Genomic DNA, 24819 nt, shown 5'->3' with positions numbered 1-24819 from the left:
GTCAGCAACAACTTACTGGGTGGACTGGAGAATGTCAGGATGATCCTTCCCCTGCCCAAATATATCTCCCCTTTGGGTTCCCTGGGGTCTAAGAGGTCATCATCTAAGAATCAGATCAAGTACTGCCTTCTTCCTAAAGTTACTAATACCTCCCATAACTATCACAGCAAAACTTTAACCAGCAAAAGTACTTGGTGAAGAGAAATGAGACACAAGATGATACTGAAAAAGATATTGGGAGTACTGAAAACAAACCACCCATATCCCTGACTTCTCAGGCACATGAAATTTCCAGAATGTAGCATCTGATGGATATTATGATTCTGTCCTAGAATATAATTCTGTTTGGGAGAATTTGGGGAGCCAAGCCTTTGGTTAGGCTCCAAGAAGAAGACATACCTTAATGCAAGACAACAGAAACAGACTAGAATGAGGCTAGATGTTGAGAAAAACTTGTCTTTAATAGACATCCACAGAAAGAAATTTAGCTTTCTGAACCAGAAAAGAAATTCTTTCTGCAGAAGGAAATTCAGTTTATCTGAAACCCCTAGCACACACTAGGATCTAAAAACCCTCATCACACAAAATTAAGACATCGCAGTGGTAGAAAAACCACTCTGCTAAGAAACAAGTCAACCTGTGCTACGTGATGAATATCATAATGAAAGGCTGGTGTGGGAATGTTGTATGTATCACGTCCCTCAGAGGGCTGGTAAAAATTTACATCATCCTAATGCAAGAGACAAGCATCTGCCTCAAGTAAACTTGTAGAAAAGAGGTGAGCTATAAAATTTTGACAGTAAAAACTTTGGGGAAGCAGAACAACATTTTAGTATAGAACAAGTTGAAAGAAAATGACAAAGTGAGGGGGGTGGTGATATTTCATCATCTCTGGCAAAATGCTAAGGCACAGAAACATGGAGAAGAGGTGACTATAAAAAGATAATGCATTAAGGAAAAGGGAGAAAGGGAGGAAATAAGAGAAAATAAAACTTTGGGTTTTTAATTTTTATAAAAAGCTAAAATGTATTGTAAAAATATTTAGTTTTCTTGACAGAGAAAAATAACTCTAAATTTGTATAGCCAGTAAGTCTATTTATAAGAAGAAATACCTAGGAGATACAGTACTTGAAGCACTTTGAAAAAAATTAGGTTATATGTAGGATATTATTAGGAGAAATGAGTTTGTCCCCTTTATCCAAGACTTCTTTCCCATAATTTTTCTTTCTTTGGCCCTTTCTTTGGGTGGTGGGAGAGAAGTTCTTTCCATTTTAAAACATGTCCTGAACTTCCCCATCTTAAAAACACTTTTTAAAAGGCATATTTTAATGCTTTCTTCTCTCTTCCTCTATTCTATCTCATCTTTCACTCTCCCATAGTAGCCAAAAAACTTTGCACACATGGTGTTCATTTAGTACCTTTACGTTCTATACAAGTCCTCCCTCTTTCCGTCCCCTACTTCTTAATTCCAGCAATCTAGCTCTTAGCTCCCTACTTTACAGAAATGTATTGTATTTCCACGGTATAACATAGCCTGCTTTCTGTGACAGCCACACCCATTTCTGAAATTTCATCCTCTTAATTTATCTACCACATTTTAAACTACTGGAAGCCCCGATCCTTCTGAAATGCACCCCAACTTCATCTCACATTCTTTCCCTTCTCCTTTGTTGTGTCTTCCCCCAGTCCAGCCCCAGAATGTCAATGTTGTCTATGCACAATTACCCCTACAGGATAGCAAAGCAATCCCTTTGAGCCTTTGGAGACATATTTCCATTGTTTCTGATCCAGACAAAACATTTAAGGGTATGGCTCTTAGCCAACATCTAGAGAATCCCTTATATCTTCACATTGCTTTTGTTTCTGTTTTTGTTTTTTCATTTTGCTAGGATATAGGCCACAATAACCCAGAAGATATCACTTACTCTGATTATTTTGATCAGCCCTGATTATTTTTTAGTTCAACTTTGTCTCCAAAAAATGGTGTGGTTTCGTAGATGGTATAGCTGATGGTTAAGAGGGAGGCATGGGACTGGGCTTTGTTTATTGTCCCATATTCTCCTTTCCCAGATTTTTGGAAACAAACAAGCCCTGAGTTCTACTCACCATCATCTATAACAAACATATGATAGACTTCTGAAAGAACATAAAACAAAACAAACAAGCAAACAAAAAGTTTTGACAGTGAATGCCTCTGAAGAAGAGAATTGGGTAGCTAGGTGAAAGAGGTGAGAAAGAGATTTGCTTTTCACTAAAGCTGTTCTGCCTTTTGACTCATGTGCTGTGGCCATATACTATATATTAAAACAGTAATTTGCAAATCAGAAATGCAGGAAATACTTTTTGTAGACCCTGATGATGTAAAGAAATAGAAACATGTTTCCTGCTCTCAAGGAGCTTAAAATATCATTAGGGAGCCATAACGTTATTTTAAAAGGAAATTATAATAGTTTATACTTGTCTCTCCGCAAACTTGCTGCCTCATATGAGCCAAGTTATTTAACTACTTTGACTTCAATTTCCTTATTTGTGGAATGGGAAGATTGAATAAAATCACAACCTATTTCATTTATTTAATCATTTATTCATTCATTTAAATTTTCTATTCAATAATTTTTATTGAGGACTGAGGACTGTATCAGTTGATGTTTACTGTATAGCCCCCACAAAACTTAGTAGCTTAAAACATGAACCATTTATGCCAGGCATGGCGGCTGACACCTGTAATCCCAGCACTTTGGGAGGCCAAGGCAGGTGGATCACGAGGTCAGGGGTTCAAGACTAGCCTGACCAACATGGTGAAACCCCATCTCTACTAAAAATACAAAAAAAAAAAAAATTAGCTGGGCATGGTGGCAGACGCCTGTAATCCCAGCTACTCAGGAGGCTGAGGGAGGAGAATTGCTTGAACCCAGGAGGTGGAGGTTGCAGTGAGCAGAGATCACGCCACTGCACTCCAGCCTGGATGACAGAGCAAGACTCTGTCTCAAAATAAATAAATAAATAAATAAATAAATAAATAAATACAAACATGAACCATGTATTTAGCTCAAAATTTGACAGAGTAGCAAGTTGGGCTGGGCTCAGCTGGGTGATTCCTCTGCTAGTCTCAGTTGGACTCACTTATATGGCTAAAGTCAGCTGTCAGTCAGCTAAGGCAGCTTTGCTTCTGGGGCTTGACTAGCTATTGGCTGGGGCAACAGAGGCAACTATGCCACCTGGCTCTCATGTGGTCAGCTAGCCTGGGTTTATTCACATAGCAGCCTTGGAAAGCAGCAAGACAGCAAAGTCTCAATAAAAAAGCACTTTTCAAGTCCTTACTAGAGTCACATTAATTAATGCCCCAATGGCAAAATCAAGTACACCCCGGACTTAAGGAGTAGAGAAAGATACTCCAAATGTGATGAGAGGAGCTATGAAGTAAATTGCAAGGGGGTATGGACGACGGAGGAGAATAATTTGATGTCATTTTTGCAATTATCACAAGCATTGTGTGATCCAAGTCTTGACCTGCATGCAGCTTACATAGTATGCTTTCTGCTGCTGAGTTTCTACTGCCAGCAAATGATCATTATGAAAATCTGGGGTGAAATGGATCACAGGGAAATTATTGGAAGGGAAGTGATTAGGTTGACAGAACTATTAAGTTTAAGCAAACAAAACTTTCTTGAGATAGGCTATTCTGACTGGACTTTCCAGAATGTTTATTTGTTTTTTTTGTTAAGTTTTTACCTAAAGAAATCTATCTGCAAACCCAAATGACAGCATTACTGTGTTCGGACCCCTTAAGAGTTGAAGGAAGCATGACTATTAACAGATTTCCCTTACTGGGGCTCATGGATTTTGTTTGTTTGTTTGTTTTTAACTACAGCTTGTGGGGCAATAAGCTATATGTCTCCCTGACCACTGAGAATAGCAGGAATAAATAACTGACAATGAGTCCTAAACACATGCACCGTTTCTTCTACTGTGCCAGATATTGCAGGGATGTATTGAGGCAAAATACCGTTCCTTCCATCTGAAAGCTTGGCATGCAGTTAGAAAAAAAAATAACATATCCAAAGAAAGATAACTAACAATAACAGGTAGCAAACTAAATGACGATGAAGATGTTGAATCCACAGTTCCCTCCAAGTATACAGTTTTTCCAGGTGTTCCAGCTGTTCTTACACTATCTATTCCACATTTCCTGCTGTGTCAAGGGTCCCCTAGTAAATTACCCTGTGGAGAGGAAATGTTACTCAGCCTGACATGACTGTGCTCCATCACACTCTCTCACACACCTGCTCACAACCTCACATCCCTCACACACCTGTCATCACCCACAAGACACCCCCTCCTCTCTCCTGTGCATCAGCCTATAAATTTACATCCTCATGTTTCCATTTAGATGAGACATTTTCTCCCAAACACACAAACCAAAATGAGAAGAAAATGTCGCTTAAAAAAGTAGTGAAAAATATGCAGTAGCAAATATTCCTTCTCTACAGCAGCTCTAAAGAGAAACTAAAGTCCATTTAGATAATGATCGAAAGGGCAGAAGGCCAAGGCAGGTGGATCACCTGAGGTCGAGAGTTCAAGACCAGCCTGACCAACATGGAGAAACCCCGTCTCTACTAAAAATACAAAAATTAGCCAGGCGTGGTGGTGCTTGCCTGTAATTCCAGCTACTCCGGAGGCTGAGGCAGGAGAATTGCTTGAACCTGGGAGGCAGAGGTTGTGGTGAGCCAAGATCGTGCCATTGTACTCCAGCCTGGGCAACAAGAGCAAAAATCCATCTCAAAAAAAAAAAAAGAAAGAAAAGGGAAGCTTGCCTACTAGAGAGAGCACTTTCCCAGGACTCAGAGGCCCTGAGTCCTGAAGATGATGTTGATGATTCTTATTGTATAAACTGGAGTGTGATCATTGCAACTTTGAGTTTTCCTATCTTTCAAAGAAAGTTGGCCAGGCGTGGTGGCCCACGCCTGTAATCCCAGCACTTTGGGAGGCCGAGGCAGGCAGATCACTTGAAGTCAGGAGTTCAAGACCAGCCTGGTCAACATGGTGAAACCCCGTCCATAGTAAAAGTACTAAAGTTAGCCAGGGATGGTGGTGGGTGCCTGTAATCCCAGCTATGCAGGAGGCTGAGGCAGGAGAATCGCTTCAACCCAGAAGGCAAAGGTTGCAGTAAGCCAAGATCACACCACTGCACTCCAGCCTGGGCAACAGAATGAGGCTCCATCTCAAAAAAAAAAGAAAAAAGAAAAAATGTAATGAATATTATATTTCCTTCATCTACCTCAGAGAGTTGTTACAATTTTCCAATGTGATAAGTATATAAAATCATTCTATAAAATGTAAACTACCACATTAGTGGGTTAACAACTCTATCTAAAATCAGGAGTAGTACTCCAAATTTATTTACATAAATGTCCTCTTTGAGAATGTCCTCAAAGACGACATCCAATCAGTTGAAATAAACACCAACCAGCAGCACTGGGGCTTACCCACACACTTTCAACCTGTCTCTGCAGATCTTCATACAATGTAGTAGCAGAAGTGGTATAACCAGAAAAATACCAAAATAGGTACATGGGCAAAACCACTGTGGGTCCTGCTCAAGCTCAAAAATAAATACTTGTTATGGCATGCATAGATTCCTAATGCTAATATAATTGTTAAGGACTTTGAAACCCATCCCAGCACTTTGGGAGACCAAGGCAGGAGGATCACTAAGGCCAGGAATTCAAGGCTGCAGTGAGCTATAATCATGACACTACACTGCAGCCTGAGCAACAGAGCAATACCTTGTCTCTAAAACAATAATAATAAAATATCAATTTTTAAAAAGACTTTGAAACCCCAAATTTCAAGAAAGCATGACCATAATAAAAAATTAATAAAACGAATGTGTGATCTTAATAGTCACATTTCCAAACACTTTTAAGTATCATAGACTTCTGTATACTTTCACCTATATACCAGCTAAATATCAAACGTCTACCAACTCATATGCAAAGTGCCTTGCCTTTGCTGGTGCCAAATGAAGTTTTGTTCCCTTGAAGCTAATGATTAAAAACGTTTCAGAAAAGATACCCCCCACACCAGAAGATACCATCTTTTTAAACGTTATTATAAATCAGATGTATGGCATTCTGCCCTAGTGAACTTCAGAGTAACTAACATGTGAGATGTTCTTATAGGAAATAGAAAATGTCTGAATTTAGGGCCCTGTAAACGCCTAAAAGCCCCACTGCTAGAGCTGATATATATCTAGGTATGTCTGGCAAACTGATGTGCTAGACTTGCCAAATGTCTATTTGAATGAAGGATGAAGAAACCTCCCAGGAGAGAATTCATTCCAAGGGAATAGAAGTTCAAACAGATAAGCATTGCCGATGGAGTCAGGGAAGGGACAATTCTAAGGTGGGCGTGGTGTTTGAATGGAATTTGAGTCCTGCAGAAGTTGGTTGAGTGGTAGGTAGTTCCAGGAGGGAGAATTTGGAGTTTTCAGTTGTTAAATTCGGGGGCATAAGCTGCACTGCTTTGGTAAATCCCTGTGTGCCCACATACACGTCACCCCCATTCTACCCGTCTCTGGGATCTCAAGTGTCTAGGACTATTCCCCCTCTGCAGAACGCAGCACTGTGGCACCCCGAGTAGCCGCACACAGGAGAAGCCCCACCAGTGCCCAGCAGATGGCAGCAGTGCCCGGCTGAGGTAGCAGAGCCTGTGACCCTGGCGCCTGGAGGTGAGGTGCAGGGAACGGAAGCCCATGGATCTGAAAGACATAAATGATGACTGGGGATGTTGGGGCACCCCTAGGCTCGGAGTTCAGGCCTGGGGCCTTGCCTTCTCTCCATCTCCTCCTATTTTCAAGGTGCTCTCCTTAAGTGCCATGGCTTTAAAGGTCATGTCTGTGCCAACGACTTCAATTTGTATCTCTCCCTCAGAACTTTCTTCTGCACTTTAGACTCATACATCTCACTGGCTACCAGGTATCTCAGTTTGTACACCAAACTTAAAATGTGCAACACTGAGCTTCCAATCCTCTCTCTTCAATAACATCTTGAGCCTGCAGCCTTCCTTATCTCAGTCCATGGGAACATCATCCTTCCAGTTGATTGGGACAAAAATCTGACAATCATTCTCACCTCCTTTCTTTCTCCACATCCCATTCATCAGCAAACAGTAAAATCCAGTAACTTCTTACTGTCTCCACTGCTTCTCTTTTGGTCTAAAAAACCCTCATCTCGTCCCAGTACTCGGGAGGCTGAGGCAGGAGAATGGCGTGAACCCGGGAGGTGGAGCTTGCAGTGAGCCAAGATTGCGCCACTGCACTCCAGCCTGGGGGACAGAGCAAGACCCTGTCTCAAAAAAACAAAACAAACAAACAAACAAAACCCCTCATCTCTGGGCTGAATAATTTCAATACATGAAGGCATGGAATTGGAACTGAAACACTTCTCTTTCTAGTGCCAGAAAAAAAAAGGGGGGGGGGCAGTAATTCAGTTTCCCTTGAAGGCAGGAAATTAGAAAACTCATTAAATGAACTCTATAAGGATGTATGTGCTAAGTATGCCTCAAGTACGATTAATGAAAGCAGGATCCCTCCTATCAAAATCCTGCCCTTTCTTCCAGATTCAGCACACCTCTATCCTCATGTGCAGTCTTTCCCAACATGTGCCTGTGGGGACCTTTCCTGGCCCAGAATCCCATAGCACTGGCAGTACATGTCGTCTGTGTAGCCTTTGATTATGTTCCATGTTGGATTGTGCACTTATCTTTTCACAGGTGTTAATCTTATTGCTCCAGCTGAATAATGGGGCAGAGGCTTTGGTTTGAGCCACAAGTGGGATTCAAACATGTCTGAGCAGCCTGGCCTGTGTGATGACCAAATGGTGGGGCCACCAAATGTTATTTGCATATGAGATTTTTGCTGAAGATTTTGGACGGGTGCATGTGTATATATTGCCAAGTGGAGGAAGGGAATACAAGGAATGCAGGAAAGCCTTGTGTCTGACTTTAGATATTAGACCTCTACTAAGTCTTCAGATTCAGGTATGGGGAAGAAAACTGTGACATGGTTTGGCTGTGTCTGCACCCAAATCTCATCTTGAATTGTAGTTCCCATAATTCCCATGTGTTGTGGGAGGGACCTGGTGGCAGATAATTGAATCATGGGGGAGGTTTCCCCCATACTATTCTTGCAATAGTGAATAAGTCTCAGGAAACCTGATGATTTTATAAGATAAACCATTTCTCTTCATAAGAGAACCTTTTGCTTGGCTCTCATTCCCTCTTTGCCTGCTGCCGTGTAAGACGTGCCTTTCTCCTTCTGCCACGATTGTGAGTCCTCTCCAGCCACGTGGAACTATGAGTCCATTAAACCTCTTTTTCTTTATAAATTACCCAGTCTCAGGTATGTCTTTATCAGCAACGTGAGAACAGACTAACACAAACTGTTAGCAGAACTGACAGATTTTTCTTATTACTATTATTATTATTTTTTTTTTTTTGAGCAAGCTTTGAGACCAGGGTGCTAAGCTATCCTGCTTTGATGCCCATATGATAAAGAGAAACAGACAGTAGGTTAGCCAGGCACAGCTGCCCACTTCTCAGAGAGAATCAACCTCACAGTGGCTCAGGGAGAGCTAGAGCCTCCAAGGGCAGATTTGGACCCCATTAAAAAGGAGAATTCTGGACTCCCTCCAATGACAGATGGGTAAAAATGTTTACTAGCAGTGTATGTTGGCATTTTACCGACCTGGGCCAACTCCCTTTTGAATCCCCATTGAAAGTAGTGGGGAATTGTATGGGGGTTTACACTTCTACCTTTTTCAGGAACTTAACTTGATCTGGAAATATTTAAATTATTACTTTTACAGTGACCTCATTTTTAGCCATAGAACAGTGAAGCAGGAGGAGCCTGGACCCTAATATAAACTCCATAGGTGGAAGGCCTCAGGCGTTCACTCATCCAGAGCAACCCAACTCACTGATCTGGTGGATTCTGGTTAAACAAATTTTTCTAAAATAGAAATAAGTAACAAATGTCGATTCTGATTCAGGCATATCAGAATCCAGACTGAGAGGAACAGCTCCAGTTTCTAGCAGTGGACAGGGAAAGTCACATAACCTCGCTGAACTTCATTTTCCTTACAATAAAAAGTAGTAATTCTTAGCCTGACTTCTTTGAGGGGTGTTAGGGTAATTCACTGAGATCAAGTATGTGAAAATGCTTTAAAAACTATCATGCACCAAAAACTTAAAATACTATTTTTATAATAATTATAAGAAACACAATTCTTATGATTCTCTATCTGAAGATTAAAGACTGAGACAATAATTAGAATAATTTTTTCTAAATTTACTTTATTAGCTAAATATTTGGAACAAAACAAATCTAATTGGTTTTCCAATTCACCTTGCACCACTGAAATTAAAAAGAAGGCCTAGGAAATAAGCTTTTGGCTTTATCAAGGGTTTAAGTCCATTTGCTTATTATTAAAATGTCCCACACATTGGGAGGGGCGCAGCCTCCAACACTGATGGGGAAAACATCACCATTTGAATGTGATTTTATTACTTATAAAATGAAAGACATCCCAGGTATGTTATCTTGTTCTTGCCTTCTTCAGTGATTTAATGCCAGATGATGTTTTGTATCTTTCAAACATTTTTACATCACAGAGCTTCTCGCACGCTATTGTTAACTCTCCCAATTATAAAAGCTAAGGGATTTTTCTCAGTGCCTTCCTTCAGCACTTTGGAGGCTGCTATTTCTTGGGAGAAGTGATGGCTTTTGCTAATATTATTAATATCACATTTTTTATTCCCACTGGGCGTTTTTCTGACCAGACCACCAATTTGTGCAAAAATAATCCCACAGAAATTTAAAAAGGTCTAAAATTGCACATTTCATCTTATGTTGATTTTTTATTTTTATTTCTATTTTACGTATATATAATTAATATACAATAAGATGCACAGATCTTTAAGAGAATCGGGCATTTTCACAATTGTATATGTCACATAACTAGCCAAAATGGGATAATAAAAGTATGGATATTAGAGAAATCCACCAGCAACAATGATAGCAAGATTGCAGATCTGTGTTTTCCTACTGCTCTGCCTGAGCTAGCTTTTATGACACATAGGGTGGCTTTCCAGAGTATTTGGGATTCCAGGAGATTTGTAGAGAAAAGAATCTCAACACTGATCCTGTCCAACTCTGATGTTAATTTGTGGGCTCAAATATTTCGTAGATTTGCGCACTTCTTTAGATATTTTCTGATTATAAAGGTAACTCGTGTTATTGAAAAAATAGAAAATATAAGAAACATCAGAAAATGCTTTTAAAATCAAAAAAGAAAACACAGATTATTCAAAATCAATGCAATGTCAGCTTTATGTCTTTCTATCTTCTTTTAGGTACACATTTTTAGATAAAGAGATGATAGGGGTGTGTGTATGTGTGTGTGTGTGTGTGTTCTTAAAATGGAATCTTACTACACATACTCTTTTATGCTATTAAGCAAAAGAAGGGATTTCTGATTGAAGGTCCTGCACTCTCCATCTAACCTGTGCATCTTTCTTCACAGACACTGGAGCTCACTGGAGAAGACAGATTTGTGGATCTCAGGAATCCACCTAGCCCCACACCCAGCCTCCAGAGAGGGCTGCAGCTCAAGTCCCTTGGGGGCCTGCCTGTCCAGCTTTCTGAAAGCTAGGAAGCTGACAAGAATCTTCTGAATGTCTAATTCAAGACTTGTAAAACATTGCAGGGTATTTAGATACAGTATGCATGAGGCTCTCTCCTCTGGCCAATTATTGGGTTCCCTGTGTGAACAAATCCTTCTCAGCAGCTCCTGGCATGAGATGCTTACCGCTGATGCCATAAATCGCCTGCCTACGACGACCAGCATGGAGTTGTGTGAGTATTTCTAATCCTGTCATCGAAACTCAGTGTGATTCTGAGACTGTGCACTGAGGAATTGGGTTTTCAAGACAAAGTGACTACAATATAAACCAATAAGATACATTTCTGTGGGCAAATTTATTCAAGGTCATTATTTTATCTGTTTCTTTGATTAATATTTTCAGAAACCTTCAAGTTCTCTATTTCCAAATTTCTCACCCTCAATATAAAATCATTTTTTTCATGCAAAGTAATGTTAGCTTGTCAATCTTCAAGTAACACCCTCCCCCGCCAAAAAAAAAATTATATTGTCCCTCTTGAATAGCACATAGATTCCAAGAAGGATGAAGTAAGAAGAGATCCTCTCCAGGCTATATGAAAGATAAGAGCTGTGTTCACAAAGGAAGGGGAGGGTAGAAAAAAAAAAAGAAAGAAAGAAGAAATTGATTCCAAGTGAATTCAGCAAAAGAAAGCCTGTGATTCAGCAAAAGAAAGCCATGGACGATTATGTTTAGCTCACAGACACTCATATAACTGCAGCTGGGAAAAGACTGCTCTCTAATCTCAGCCTTCCCAGCCAGCCAGAAGCAAGGAACATTACTCATAGCTATTCTCTCTTTCTTTTTAGGAAAACCAGCTCCAAGGGAAGATCCCATGCTGTCTAAAAGAAGCTACCTATGAAGAAAAATGAGAACAATTAAGCCCTAAATCTGTACAAGAAACTTTTAACAGCTGAGACTCTAAAACGAAAATGGAAATAATGCTAATGATTATGTTTTATAGCCTCAACATGCCTTACATCTGGAAAAGTTCCAAAGCCCTCAGCAGGTTGTCACATTGATAGAAGGGGCCCCTGCTGAGACGCAGCTGCTTCTGGGGAAGAGCTGGCATCTGGAGAACAGCTGCATATCAATCCCCCACCACACGAAGGGCAGGAAAGCAAGAGAAACCGTCTGCAAGGACACTCCTTCCACCTGGAGCCTCTCTCTCTTGCTCCAAAGACTCAGAGAGGCTGAGGCTTCACATTAGCAAACTAATTGAAATGCAATCCAAGCATAACTATCTGTAAACTTGGTGGAAGGAAATGGTTTGGACAGTCAAGCTTTCTAGCTAACTGAAGGTTTCTGACACATTAAAGCACCAACAACTGTTTAACCATTACAGATGAAAACTTTTCTAAAATGTATCGCTGGATTCCCTAACCTTCTCAATCAAATTAACTATATATTCCTAATGTTACAGCTTCAATTAATCCTGTTCCATCAATACAAAAAGGCTGATGCTGGGTCAGTGGGCTTTTGTTTTTGTTAGAGAGACTTCCAAAACACACTCTATATATAACAATGTGTGTGGGGGTGCATACACACACAGTCATATGCACACACACTCATACAGAGGGAAGGAGGAAGAGAGAAATGACACTGGAGTGGAAATTGGCAGACTACATTACTAGTTTCATGCTTCTATTAACTAGCAGTGTGACTTTCAACTAGTCACCTCACTCTCTGTGTCTCTATTTTCTCATAATCTGAGGGAGGGTCCCTAAGTGTTCTTTAAGATCTGATCGGATTTTAATCTTGGTGATTCTCTATGAATTATATTGCTCCAGATTCTTTCCTCTCTTCTCCCCCTTTCTCCTTCTTTCTTTTTCTTCTTCCTTCCTTGTTTTTCTTTTTTTACTTTCCAATGTCTGATTATTCATTATTTGAAGTGTCAAATGAACCAAGTAAATCTGAAATGCTATGCAATCCAAAAGAACTACAATGTGTAAGCTGTGGCCAACATTGAGGTGTGCATTTTCAATTAGATGACATGGTACCTGTCCTCAAGGATCTTAAGTATCATTATAACATTATTATAACACATTTCAATAATCACATTTCCTCTACCTGATCCCCAACATTTGAGAATTACATGTGTTGAGAAGTAAGAAGGCAAGAGAGTGGCCAGGCGCAGTGGCTCACACCTGTAATCCCAGCACTTCAGGAGTCCCAGTGGGGAGGATCACTTGAGTCCAGGAGTTTGAGACCAGCCCTAGCCACATAGCAAAGCCCCTAAATACAAAAATTAGCTGCGTGTGGTGGTGTGAGACTGTAGTCCCAGCTGCTCGGGAGGCTGAGGCAGGAGGATCACTTGAGCCAGGGAAGCAGAGGTTGCAGTGAGCTGGAATTGCGCCACTGCACTCCAGCCTGAGCAACAGAGTGAGACCCCATCTTAAAAAAAAAAGGCAAAAGACAGCCATGGACAAAAATAACCTAAGAACTCTTCTTGGAAGTAGTGTATGAGATATGTAAGATTTGCATTCAAAGAATGGGTTAAGAAAGATACAGTAGTTGAGGACACAATATGCACAAAGACCAGGGCATAGAAGAAACATGATCCGCACAAGGTAATACTCATCGGGCATTCGAAGTGGCCCACAGTGCTGCCATAGAGCACACTGCAGACTATATAAACTAGAAGGAACGAGCCCAGGCTAAAGGACTTAAAAACTAAAATTTTATAAAATATTTATTGAGCAAAACAAATCGGTCTTCAGGCAAGACAGGCCAATAGGACCACACTTTGTAACCTTGTACAATTATTTAAATGGCTTGCTGTTTTATTTTTAAAAAGAGAGGTAAAAGGAATCAAAATTATATGGCCTTCATAAAAAAATAAGTCGACTTAAGGTCTTGATGAATAAAACATGACGAGGTTAATTTTAAATCCCTTTTATACTATCTGTCTTCTGAAGAATTTTCCATTGTCCTTGTACAATAATGTAAGTTATCACATTGGGGATTTTTTGCTCATCTATAAATAGCTCTTTCACCCATAACCCAAGGATGACAGCCTACTTTTATTATTTTAACATGCCTCCAACTATGAAAAGGCTATTTCTAGGAAGTCCAAACTGCCACAGCAACATTGCTGTCGGTTAGTCTGAAATGCACATGTTAGGCAAATGTTGCAAGACAGAGGGCTTCTATGCTGAGCCTTATTCTGATTCAGCAAAAGAAGGAAAAACCAGAGGGAAAACTGGCACTATACTGCTAGGAAGAAATTCTGGCAGCCGATGCTAAGGGTAATTATCAAAACCAGGAGCCGGAAGGGTTTACGTTTGTTCCTCAGGGGGTCCCCAGGACTCAAGACAGGCCAAGAGATAAACCAAACCATATTGAAAAGATTTGAATTGATAAACTATGTTTACAGCTCAAGTTATCTACTTCTGTGAATTCAATTATCCCTTCTCAGATAGACGTCGTCTAAGAAAGAGGGAGATTTAGCTGTAAGAATTTCAGGATTTTCATTCTAAAGCGAGGTTATCACAAACATGGAGGTGGAAGCAGAGAACTGTAGGCTGTAAATATTGAACATTTTCAGTCACGTTAGCAAGACCCAAGCGAGGATACATTCTGAAGCTTAGTTACAGTTCACAAAACACACCGGAGCTGGCTGCATACCTTTGCGCCATGCTTGACTACACAAGACCCCAACAGACAAAGCTCAAGGCAGGGCCCAACACTGAGAGTGCTTGTGACTAATAATAAATATAGATTTATAAAAATCCTGGACTGCACTGTGTACTTAGGTCAGCCTCAAGAAACCAGGCATCTGACCTAGAGACCCCAGGCATCGGACTATCACGACACGGTCTGACTGCCCTAGCTCATGACATCAGTCCTCTAATAATCAGGCCTTAGGCATCTACTTACCAGCAGCCTCAGGCTGGGAGCCTCTCTCTGGAGCCTGCCCAAAAATTAAAAAAAGCAAACTAATTAAAATCAAGAAGACACAATTCATCCAGAATGAAGTTAGCTCCTTCCAGAGAGGCTGGTGTCTCTGCAAATCCTGGAGACAAGAAACCATTTTCAAGCGCAGTTCATCCAGCCCGCCCAGCTGGCTCATGCTGTCGTGATGCCGCTTTCAAATTTCCTCCCTCATAGTTTTGGGGTGAGAGTTCAGGCTCTGGAGTCACAAGGCCTGGAATAAAATCCTGATTTTGCCACTATCTAATTTTAGTGGCTCAATTTCTCTCTGTCTCAGTTTCCCCATCTGCCAAAAAAATGATATAGTACTAGTACTTTCTCCTAGCACTGTTACGATAATAATGGAAATAATGAGTCCAGAGTGCTTAGAACAGGAGCTGATGTATAGTAAGTGCTCCATGATGATTGGCTATTCTTATTAACATCCTCCTTCAGGGGATTGCTAGAACTTACTCTTTTGGAGAGATTGTAGCCCACAGTGTCTCCCCATCCTGTTGTCTGTCATCCTCAATGGCAGCCCCACAAACACTGTCCTCTCCAGCATTTCATCCTCTTATGGCCAAGTGCTTCCACCCATCTGACCACTCTGCCAAGCCTCCCTTCCCTTCCAGACCTTTCAGCTGTGCCTTCTAGAATCCCTCTTTGATAGGGTAATTTTTCCCCCAATGCTACATCTACCGTCATCTTGGATGATGTAAACGTGTACCAAATGGTGGTGTATCCAAACATGCAATCAATAATTGCACATGTAAATGTGTACGAGGGCAATGCAGAGAGTCAGAATGAAGGAAATAGACCCATCTAACAATGTAAATGAGATAGTAAAGGGCAACAGCATTGGCGTCAACTGAGAGGGGTGGGGAGGCAGGCGGACCTGGAAAGGGAACAGCCCCATCTCAGCACCAGCAGGAAATGCCACAAGAGAATGCAAATTTCTAAAGAAACCAGAAATCCAGGATTTTTAAATATTGGCAATGGTTTCATTTTTTGAAAGAAAGAAAGCAGAATCCAGGCCAAATCAAATAAGCCTTTGGGCCAGATTCTGTTCATGAGCAGCCAGGTTGGAAACAGCTCCCGTCTCCTAGACAGCATCCTTTTTTCCTGACTTCCACATGATACCCACACTGTCCTCTATGTCTCTCTTCTAACCCTGTTTTCATCTGCTTAATTCTTACACATCCTTCAGATCTCATTTTAAATCTCACCCTCTAACTCCCCATTTCCTATTGCCAAGGTATTATAATTTTCTATGTATAACTTCCTGTTTGCTTATCTGAATTTTCCCCTAGGCTGTCAGCACGATAAAGACAGGCACCTTAATTGTCTTATTCACCATCCGATCCCTTCTCTCAACAGAGTGCCTGGCACTTTGGAGATGTGCAATAAGTATTTGTAAGTCAAATGAATCAAAGAATAATTTCTCAATCCCCGGTATGCACTCTCATCAAAATCCTGAGTTCCATCTGCACATTTCCTAAAGTCCGTGGCTGTCCTTGCCCAGAGAGATTCTCAGCAGCTAAACCTTACATCTGTGGTGGTTTTAAAAATCTGTCCAATTCTCCCTTCAGGAGAGGTGGAGCTTAATTTTCCTCCCTTCAAGTGTGGGCTGGATTTAGTGACTTGCTTCTAACAGATAGAATGCCGCAGGAGTGTTGGCATATCACTTCAGAATTGGATTATTAAAAAAACTATGGCTCTCTTCTGGGCTCCGGCTCTGCCTCCCTCCTTCCCTCCCTCCCTCCCTCTTTCTCCTCCTTTTCCTCTCCTTCCTCCTCCTGCCCCATCCTCTCTCTTTTTGCCTCTCTTGCATCCCTTGCCCTGAGAAAAGCCATATTGTGAGCAGTTCTATGGAGACGTCCACATGGCCAGAAACTGCAAACTCTTGCCAACAACCACGTGAGTGTGCTTAGAAGAAGCTCCCGCAGACACAGTCAAATCTTTAGATAACAGCAGTCTGGGCCGACAGCTTGACTGAAACCTCCTGAGACACCCAGAGCCACCTAGCCAAGCCACTTCCTGATGCCTGACCCTGAGAAACTATGCGATATAATAAATGTTTGCTGCTTTTAGCCACTTTGTCTTGGGAAAATTTGTTAGTCAGCAATAGATTGCTAGTAAAATATCACAAAACTGAATTTATTATCACCCTCCTCCCTCCCCTCCCCCACCTTCAAACATAATCCTCCTCTGAAGTCGCCAAGTTCTATTAATGGCTCAGTCATTTCAAGTCACCAAGGCTTTACAAACGTGAGGTCCTTTTTGATTCTCCCCTGCTTCTTTGCACTCCATGTCTAGTTAGTTATCAAACCTGTCTATGATAATGCTGCGACATACTTTACCCACTCCCTTCTCTCCATTTCTATCCCTATTTTTCTATTTTATACCTTCCTTACTCTTTTCCTGGACTCCCTAACTGATTTTCCTGGCTCTGTTTATTTTTTCTCTCTCTCAAAGGCATCAACCAAACTTCTAGGTAAATTTTTATTCAAACAGGTCATTATCCTAATCAAAAACTTTAATAGTTTTCCATTATTCATCGAATAAAATAAAAATGTCTTAGAATGATACGGTCTGGCCTTAATTTCTTTTTCCAACCTTACTTTCCACTACTTAAAAAAATTGTACATTGTTGCTGCAAACACTTCTAGGAATAGTACTACAGCTTTGTGGTACTTCTTCCAGCGTCTATTGCAGCTTTAAAACTACACCCAAAAACTTAGGGATTTAAGCAACCACTTTTGCTTGATCATAATTTTTGTGTGTCGGGAATTTGGGACAAGTTGTGTTGGTTTGTCTCTGATATACATGACATCAGCTGAACCAGAGGATCCACTTCTTAGGTGGTTCCTTCACTTACAGGCCCCTTTGGGGCCCCTGGATCTTTTCACATAGCATCTCACCTTCCTGGGCTTCTCCCAGCATGACATCTCAGGATAACATAGTTGTTATCCTGTTTATATCGTGGCTAATTTCTAACTGAGAGTTTACCAAGAGTTAACATACCAGCAGACTCAGGCCCAAACATCAGGGATTTCTATGATTTAGTCTTGGAAGTCAGGCAGCTTCACTTGTGCCACCTCTTCACGGAATGAGTTTCAGGGCCAGTCGGATTCAAAAAGAAAGGGTTATGCAAGGGAGCATTTGTGTGACGACGCATGATTCTATGCAGGGGGGTCATCTTTGAAGACAAGCCACCGTGGTACTATTTACACTGGGGAGCCCTTTAGATAATGAAAGAATATTGGGAGTGGGGGGTTCCAGAAAGAAAGTGTGCAGACAGCTATTAATAGACATGTAAGCTGTTCTTTCCCTTAGAATTCAGGAACAAGAAGTGGTGAAATGCACACACACACACACACACACACACACACACACACACAAATGTGCTGCCACTTCTTGTTTTAAATTAAAGGGCAAGAAAGAAGCTCAAGAAATGGAATTGGATTTTAGGAAAACAAATTAAGGACAGAAATATAGCAAATTTGTCTAAAATGCACCCTGAATCCACCCACTCCCCCACTACATACACTAACTACAATTTCACTTTAGATAGTAACTTCCCAAAACTAATCCTTTTATACCCTGGATAGAAATGGACCATATTCTTCCCACACATTGCAAATCCAAGCCTAATTGTTCCTTAATATGCAAATGAGTCCCTTCTCATCCTTCAAGTCTTCTATGAACACCCCCAACTCACTATGCACATTTTCCTTCCAGGTCTACACAGAACCTACGTCTGATTCTCCCAGTAGGTCATGAATTGTTTACCACTGTTGTCTTATGAGTCAACGAAATCTGAAAAACGTGGAACTAGAATAGCAGTAAAATACCATCTAGGTCAGTTCTTTCTTTTCAGATGGGGACATGAAAGCACAGCATGAGGTTAAAGTGGCTTGAGCAAGGTGACAGCACGAGGAAAGGAAAGGGCTGCCTGCCACACTCCTTCTCTGATGCCCTGATCTCCAGGGGGACATCAGTCTTATCTCTCTAGGGAGGGTAAAAACTCTTCAAGCAAGGAAACATGCCTTCTCTTTTTGTCTCTGACATGGTACCCAGCAGAGTTAACAGCAAGAACTCAACATATGCTTTGTGGTCTGGGGGCTGAGGGATCATTTTTCCATCGGTCTAGATATAAAATTGGTTAAAGAAGACAGTGAGTTACACTGTACACCATGTTGCTAGCATTCTCCCAGACAGCCAACGAAGAATAAAGATTCCTGAGAATAGGATATAACAGAGTCTAAACAGCAAAAAGTTTGTGAGCGGACCTACTCTTAAGATGTTAGAATTGTTACAGGTGAAGAGAGAGCAGCCGCCCCTCTGGGGAGTCCATGGTTGGAGGAGTGGTTGCAGTTACCAAAACACAGCTGTGCCTGGCCAACTGGATGTCCAGAGATGAAGATTCCACAGAACATTACACAAGTGTTGCACTAAAGCATTACACACAAAGCATTGTACACAAATATTACACTAAAGTGTCTGGGAGATGCTTAGGGTAAGATGGGGAGCTAACGTCCCACATCAATGCCATTGATGTTTGTTGAGTTATAATTTGAGTTACAAAAGGTTTAACTTATGTTCTAGATGTGGCCTCAGAACCACAATTCACCCTCATCCTCTTTGATGGATGGTAATGAATGTGGCTTTCATAATGTTTCTCCAATGCTGGGACTGCTGATTAACTTGTCCCCGCTGGTACATTGGGACTGGTGGTTTCATGCCAGCACCTGTTTTGACTGATCAGTTGCCTGTTGCTGCATCTGTTGAATATGGGTCCCCCTTCAGACACTTATTATGCTAGGCCTTATGTCACAGCTATTTGTGTCCTTTTGTTTATCCTATGAGAGGGAAAAACCCACTGAAGCCTGGGAGTAAGACAGCACAGCACCTTTCATGGTGCCCTACAGATTGAGGAATTCAACAAGTTTTTGTTAAGTCAAGGCAGTACAAGGTCACCTGTAGACATACTTGGGTCTAAATCTTGGATACATTGACCTAAAAGGAAGAAGCTGAGAAAAAAATTAATATAAATAGAGAGCTTATTTGGGCCAAGCTTGAAGACTGTAATCTGGGAACACTGATTCAAGTTGCTCTGAATATACATTGATTAGCAGCAGTTACAAGTGAATTTTTAAAAGCAAAAGAGGGGAACAGACAGTGGGTAGATACAAAGATATTTGTCAGAAATTCTTATTGTTCTACAGAAATAACATTGATTAGTGGATTGGCTATATATTGTTAAGCTATAGGGTGTGGGTTATAGTGTCTGGTGTGGCCTTAGTGGGTTAATTTATAGCTACTTGTGGCAACAGCAAGCAATTTTGAGAGATGCTCAAGCGGGAAGTAGGATGTGATTGTTGTCTCATTTTAATGTCCCTCTGGGCCTGATAATTTAAAAGGACTCACATTCCTCAGATAAAAGTTATTTTCTCAGCTCTGACATCTAGTAATGCACGTCTTTGAGCTAGTTATGGAACCTCTGCCAGTACTACTTTCGTTTTTTTGTTTGTTTGTTTGTTTGTTTGTTTGAGACAGAGTCTTGCTCTGTCGCCCAGGCTGGAGTGCAGTGGTGTGATCTCGGCTCACTGCCAGCTCCGCCTCTCAGGTTCACACCATTCTCCTGCCTCAGCCTCCCGAGTAGCTGGGACTACAGGTGCCCACCACCACGCCCAGCTAATTTTTTGTATTTTTAGTAGATACGGGGTTTCACTGTGTTAGCCAGGATGGTCTCGATCTCCTGACTCATGATCCACCTGCCTCGGCCTCCCAAAGTGCTGGGATTACAGGCGTGAGCCACTGCAACTGGCCTGCCAGTACTATTTTCTACTCTGAGAAATGGGGTGATACCACCTCTCTCATAAGTTAGTTGTGATGATTAAATGAGAAAAAAAATGCACACAAAACACAATTAATAAAGCATAGAACACAGCAGATAAACGCAGCTATTATTACTATTTTGGACTTGTCGTCTACTCACCGTGAGCCAGCCCCATCTCTCTGCCTGTAGAGGTGAGCCTAATCTTGTTCTTTAATGACCGAGAGCATTTTGACTTTCTAACACCATTGCCCAGACACGGGAACAATTGTGAACTTAAAAAATCGTGTCAGCATTAGTATTTCACTGGGCACACTATGAAAGGCATAGCTCACGGTCCTGACCTAAATCCACCACTATCATGTAATGAAGGAAAACCACTCGGCATGTACTTTCTACATGAGCCCACATGCTGGCTAGATCTTTCACGGGCTCTGTTCGCAAGACAAGCTGTGTATCCTGCCAAGAAGGAGATCAAGAAACTGAGTCAAAGGACGGACATGTTTGTTTCTCCTTGTCCCATACTGGCTCTTTCTTGTTCCAGCAGTACAGTAAAAGCCTTGAGAATTCTGACTTTCCACCTCCTCCTACTCGAGAAGGATTTTTTTTTCCTTTTTCCTCTCTGCACCAGAAAGTCCCTGAGCAAGCTTGAGCAAATTAACTTCCTTCCCAGGCTTTTGGGAATCGAACACAGAAAGGCTCTCCTGGTTAGTTTAGTTCCTCCAGCCCGGCTCTCTGGTTGAAAACAGCTGACTTCATGGTGTCTGCAGCAGAACTCAGCAGTGCCGGCCATACAAGGACCTCTCCAACAATGCCTTCCTCAGTGGCTTCACTTTCTTAGCCACTCCAACCCTGTAATTTTCCAGACGACTTGAGGTTTTGAAAGCAAATGAAGCAGCGAAACTGCTTCAGCTGCTAAATTCTTCCTGGATTCATTTGGAAATGACAAAAAGCTTCCATAGACCAGTGATTTGAGTTTTGCAGACACTTTCCTTCAGTTTTCCATATGAAGTCAGTAGCTGATCCTAATTTCCTTGGAGATCAAGATCAGCTATGCACTGAGTGGATATAAATGGACATGAAGCTCCTTTTTATTGAGCTATTACCTGATAATAATGCTTATATGGCATTTGGTACAAGGCGCTTTCACATTAAACTCATTTGGTCATCATTAAACTCATTTGATCATTACAACCAGCCTGACAGGTAAGGCAGGCATTATTATCCCCATTTATAGATGTGGACACTGAGACTCAAGTCTTACCCAATGCAATCACACTAGTATCAAGCAGAGTTGAAACACAATTCAAATGTTCTGATTCCAAATGCTGTGTCCTTTCTATTATAAACAACTACCCAGCAGGTCAGATGGAAACTTACATGCCCGTAGATGATGTGACAGTTTCATTTCTATGTCTTCATTTGTTTAAACATAGTAACTCCTTCCATCTTCTCCACTGGCTCCAATTTTTTGATAATTAGATACCTGGTGTTTTGTCCAAATTAGTTCCTTAAGAAAGATATTGTGTGGTGTGCCTTTAATCTTAGATATCTTCAGACCCGTTAGCAAGCCTAATAACAGGCCAGCATATTCTTTCTTTCAAGCACAGAGAGACAAACTATAATTCCTCTTAGGTAGGAATGGAAATGGTGCCTTGTCTTGACAGAGATACACAAAAGTGGAAGACAGGAGACCAAGCAGCATCAAAACAGCTACCAAAAGAGAAGCAGCTGGGCGCAGTGTCTCACATCTCTACTCCCAGTGCTTTGGGAGGCTGAGGCAGGAGGATTGCTTGAAGCCAGGAGTTCAAGACCAGCCTGGGAAACATAGCAAGACCTCATCTCTACAAAAAAATTTAAAAATTAGTCAGGCAGGGTGGCACACCCCTGTGATCCTAGCTACTCAGGAGGCTGAAGTGAGAGGATCACTTGAGGCCAGGAGTTCCAGGCTGCAGTGAACTATGATCCTGCCACTGAACTCCAGCCGGGGCAACAGGGCAAGACCGCATCTCTAAATTTAAAAAAGAGAATCGGTGCGATTGCTTTAGGACGGAGAATCTGCCTCTCCCAGAGGAATTAGACAGAACAATCAGATGTCCCCATAATTTTAATATGAACTGCTCTTCTGTGCCTTCAGATGTCTCCTGTGGGCCTTTTAAGGCAAGAGTACTTTGGGACCCGAACAACTCAGCTAAGTGGGCGACAACACTTTTGCCCAAAGAGGGGTGCCATTCACTGCCTCTTCCTACTTCCGACACCCAGTCCCTGCACCAGGATACCTAAGACCAGGCAGAGGCCACAAGACATTCAGCAGACCTGTTTCCTAGGGGCCGTGAAAAAGGACACATTAATAAGCAGATGAACCACAGCCAAAATGTGACTGAAGGTAACGCAAAGACATTTTGTCTCTTAAGACAATTAATTAAGAAACCTAGGAGGGCTTTCTTTCCATTTTAAAAGCTCATAATGGTTAAGACTATGCACAAAGACTCACAAATGATCATAATAATTTTTTAAAATAATAAGCATAGGCCAGGCACAGTGGCTGACACCTGTAATCCCAGCACTTTGGGAGGCCAAGGAAGGTGTATCACAAGGTCAGGAGTTCAAGACCAGCCTGGCCAACATAGTAAAACCCCATCTCTACTAAAAACACAAAAATTAGCCAGGTGTGCTGGCATGCGCCTGTAATCCCTGCTACTCAGGAGGCTGAGGCAGGACAATCACTTGAACCTGGGAGGCAGAGGTTGCAGTGAGCTGAGACCATGCCATTGCACTCCAGCCTAGGCAACAGAGTGAGACTCCATCTCAATCAATCAATCAATCAATCAATAAAATAATAAGCATAGTTCCCAATTGTGGAGCTCTTACTCTTCGCCAAAAACTCCTTCATGAACTTCATTTCTCGTCCTCATAGTAATCCTGAGAGGTGGACAGAGTGACCACCATTTTACAGACGAGGAAACTGAGGCCAGACAGGCTAAGTAACAAAGCAACATCTCTGATAAGTGGTAGAGCCACTCAGGAGATTGTCTGTCCTTCCACTCAGGCATATTCTTGGAAATGGGAATGAGAGCTTGTGGCTGCTGTGATAATTTTAAGTCTGGTTGGCTTATTCCTTGGCTCACAGAGTGATGCGGGCAGCAGTTTGTAAAGCAAAAGTATGACAGATATTCTAGATGGCCAGCCCATTAATAATCCTGGGTTTTCTTTCTAGCACAAATTTCACAACCAGTCATGTTTGGGGTGGATGGAGGGAGTCTGGCTCAGTCAGGCCACTGCTTTGACTAATTTAACTTATTTTTTCTATCAAAATGATATATCCAGTAGCCCCCATAGACACAGCAAAATAAATAGATTAAAAAGATACGTTTACCCCTAAGTGCATCCCAGGGGGCTGTTGGAGGGACATTCAATCCCCTCAACAATTTTCAAGCTTCTTTGGAAACATTTTGCCCTGTGGATATGAAACCAAAGTCATAAAATTTCTGAGTGAATGGGGAAACTGAAATACAATCTACAAGTCACCATCTGGCATTACTTGATAATGAGGCTGGGGGAAGGGAAGAGAAGTCAAATTTTAAAAATTTTTCCCAGATAATCCAAACTGAGAGAGAACTTCTTAACCTCTGGTACCTAAACCACTGGAATCAATGGCCACTCCATCTCTGCCCGACACGTAGAAAGGTAGACAGAAGATCTTTTATTGAATCTCAACTCTGGCTCTGGTTACCAAGATGTTTCAAAAACCACCAACACTTGCTTCAACTTCTATATCAATACAACAGAAAATTTCATTAGATTCTCCTCTCCCAACATGAAAATTCCTGTATTTATAAGAACAACTGGGAGCCTATTGGGCTAAAATTCTCATATTCATATAGCCATCATCCTCCTACTAATATCTCTTTCAGGGAGGTGAGGCCAACAATTACAACTGCACCATGAGTTAGCAAGTCCATGTGGTTAGTTGCTAGAGAGCTTTGTAAGGGACAAAGCTTTTTTTGAAAGGATGTTGGAGATAGCTCAAGTGAAGAAAGACAGCAGGTAAGAATGGAGATAAAGACAACTCCAGCCATAGGAATTACCAGTTTTGAAGTGCTGAGAACCAGCCAGAATAACCTGATTAGAAAGCACCAAGGTAGAAGGCAAATAAGAAAGTAACCATGGAAACTTTTGCATTACTGAACTGTCTCCTGTTTGTTTCTCCCTTTTATCAGTATTTGGAGGTTTTTCAAATGCCAAGAGAAACACTGTGTGTGTTTAGTAGATTCAGGAGCAAAGCAAGGAGATAGACAACAACACGCAGCCTGTAGCAAGCAGTTCTATTCATTTCCCATAGCTGCCAT

Source organism: Pongo abelii, chromosome 7 (genome assembly GCF_028885655.2).
Source record: "Pongo abelii isolate AG06213 chromosome 7, NHGRI_mPonAbe1-v2.0_pri, whole genome shotgun sequence".
In the NCBI taxonomy this organism is placed as follows: domain Eukaryota; kingdom Metazoa; phylum Chordata; class Mammalia; order Primates; family Hominidae; genus Pongo; species Pongo abelii.
Note: the sequence above shows the minus strand (reverse complement) of the source record.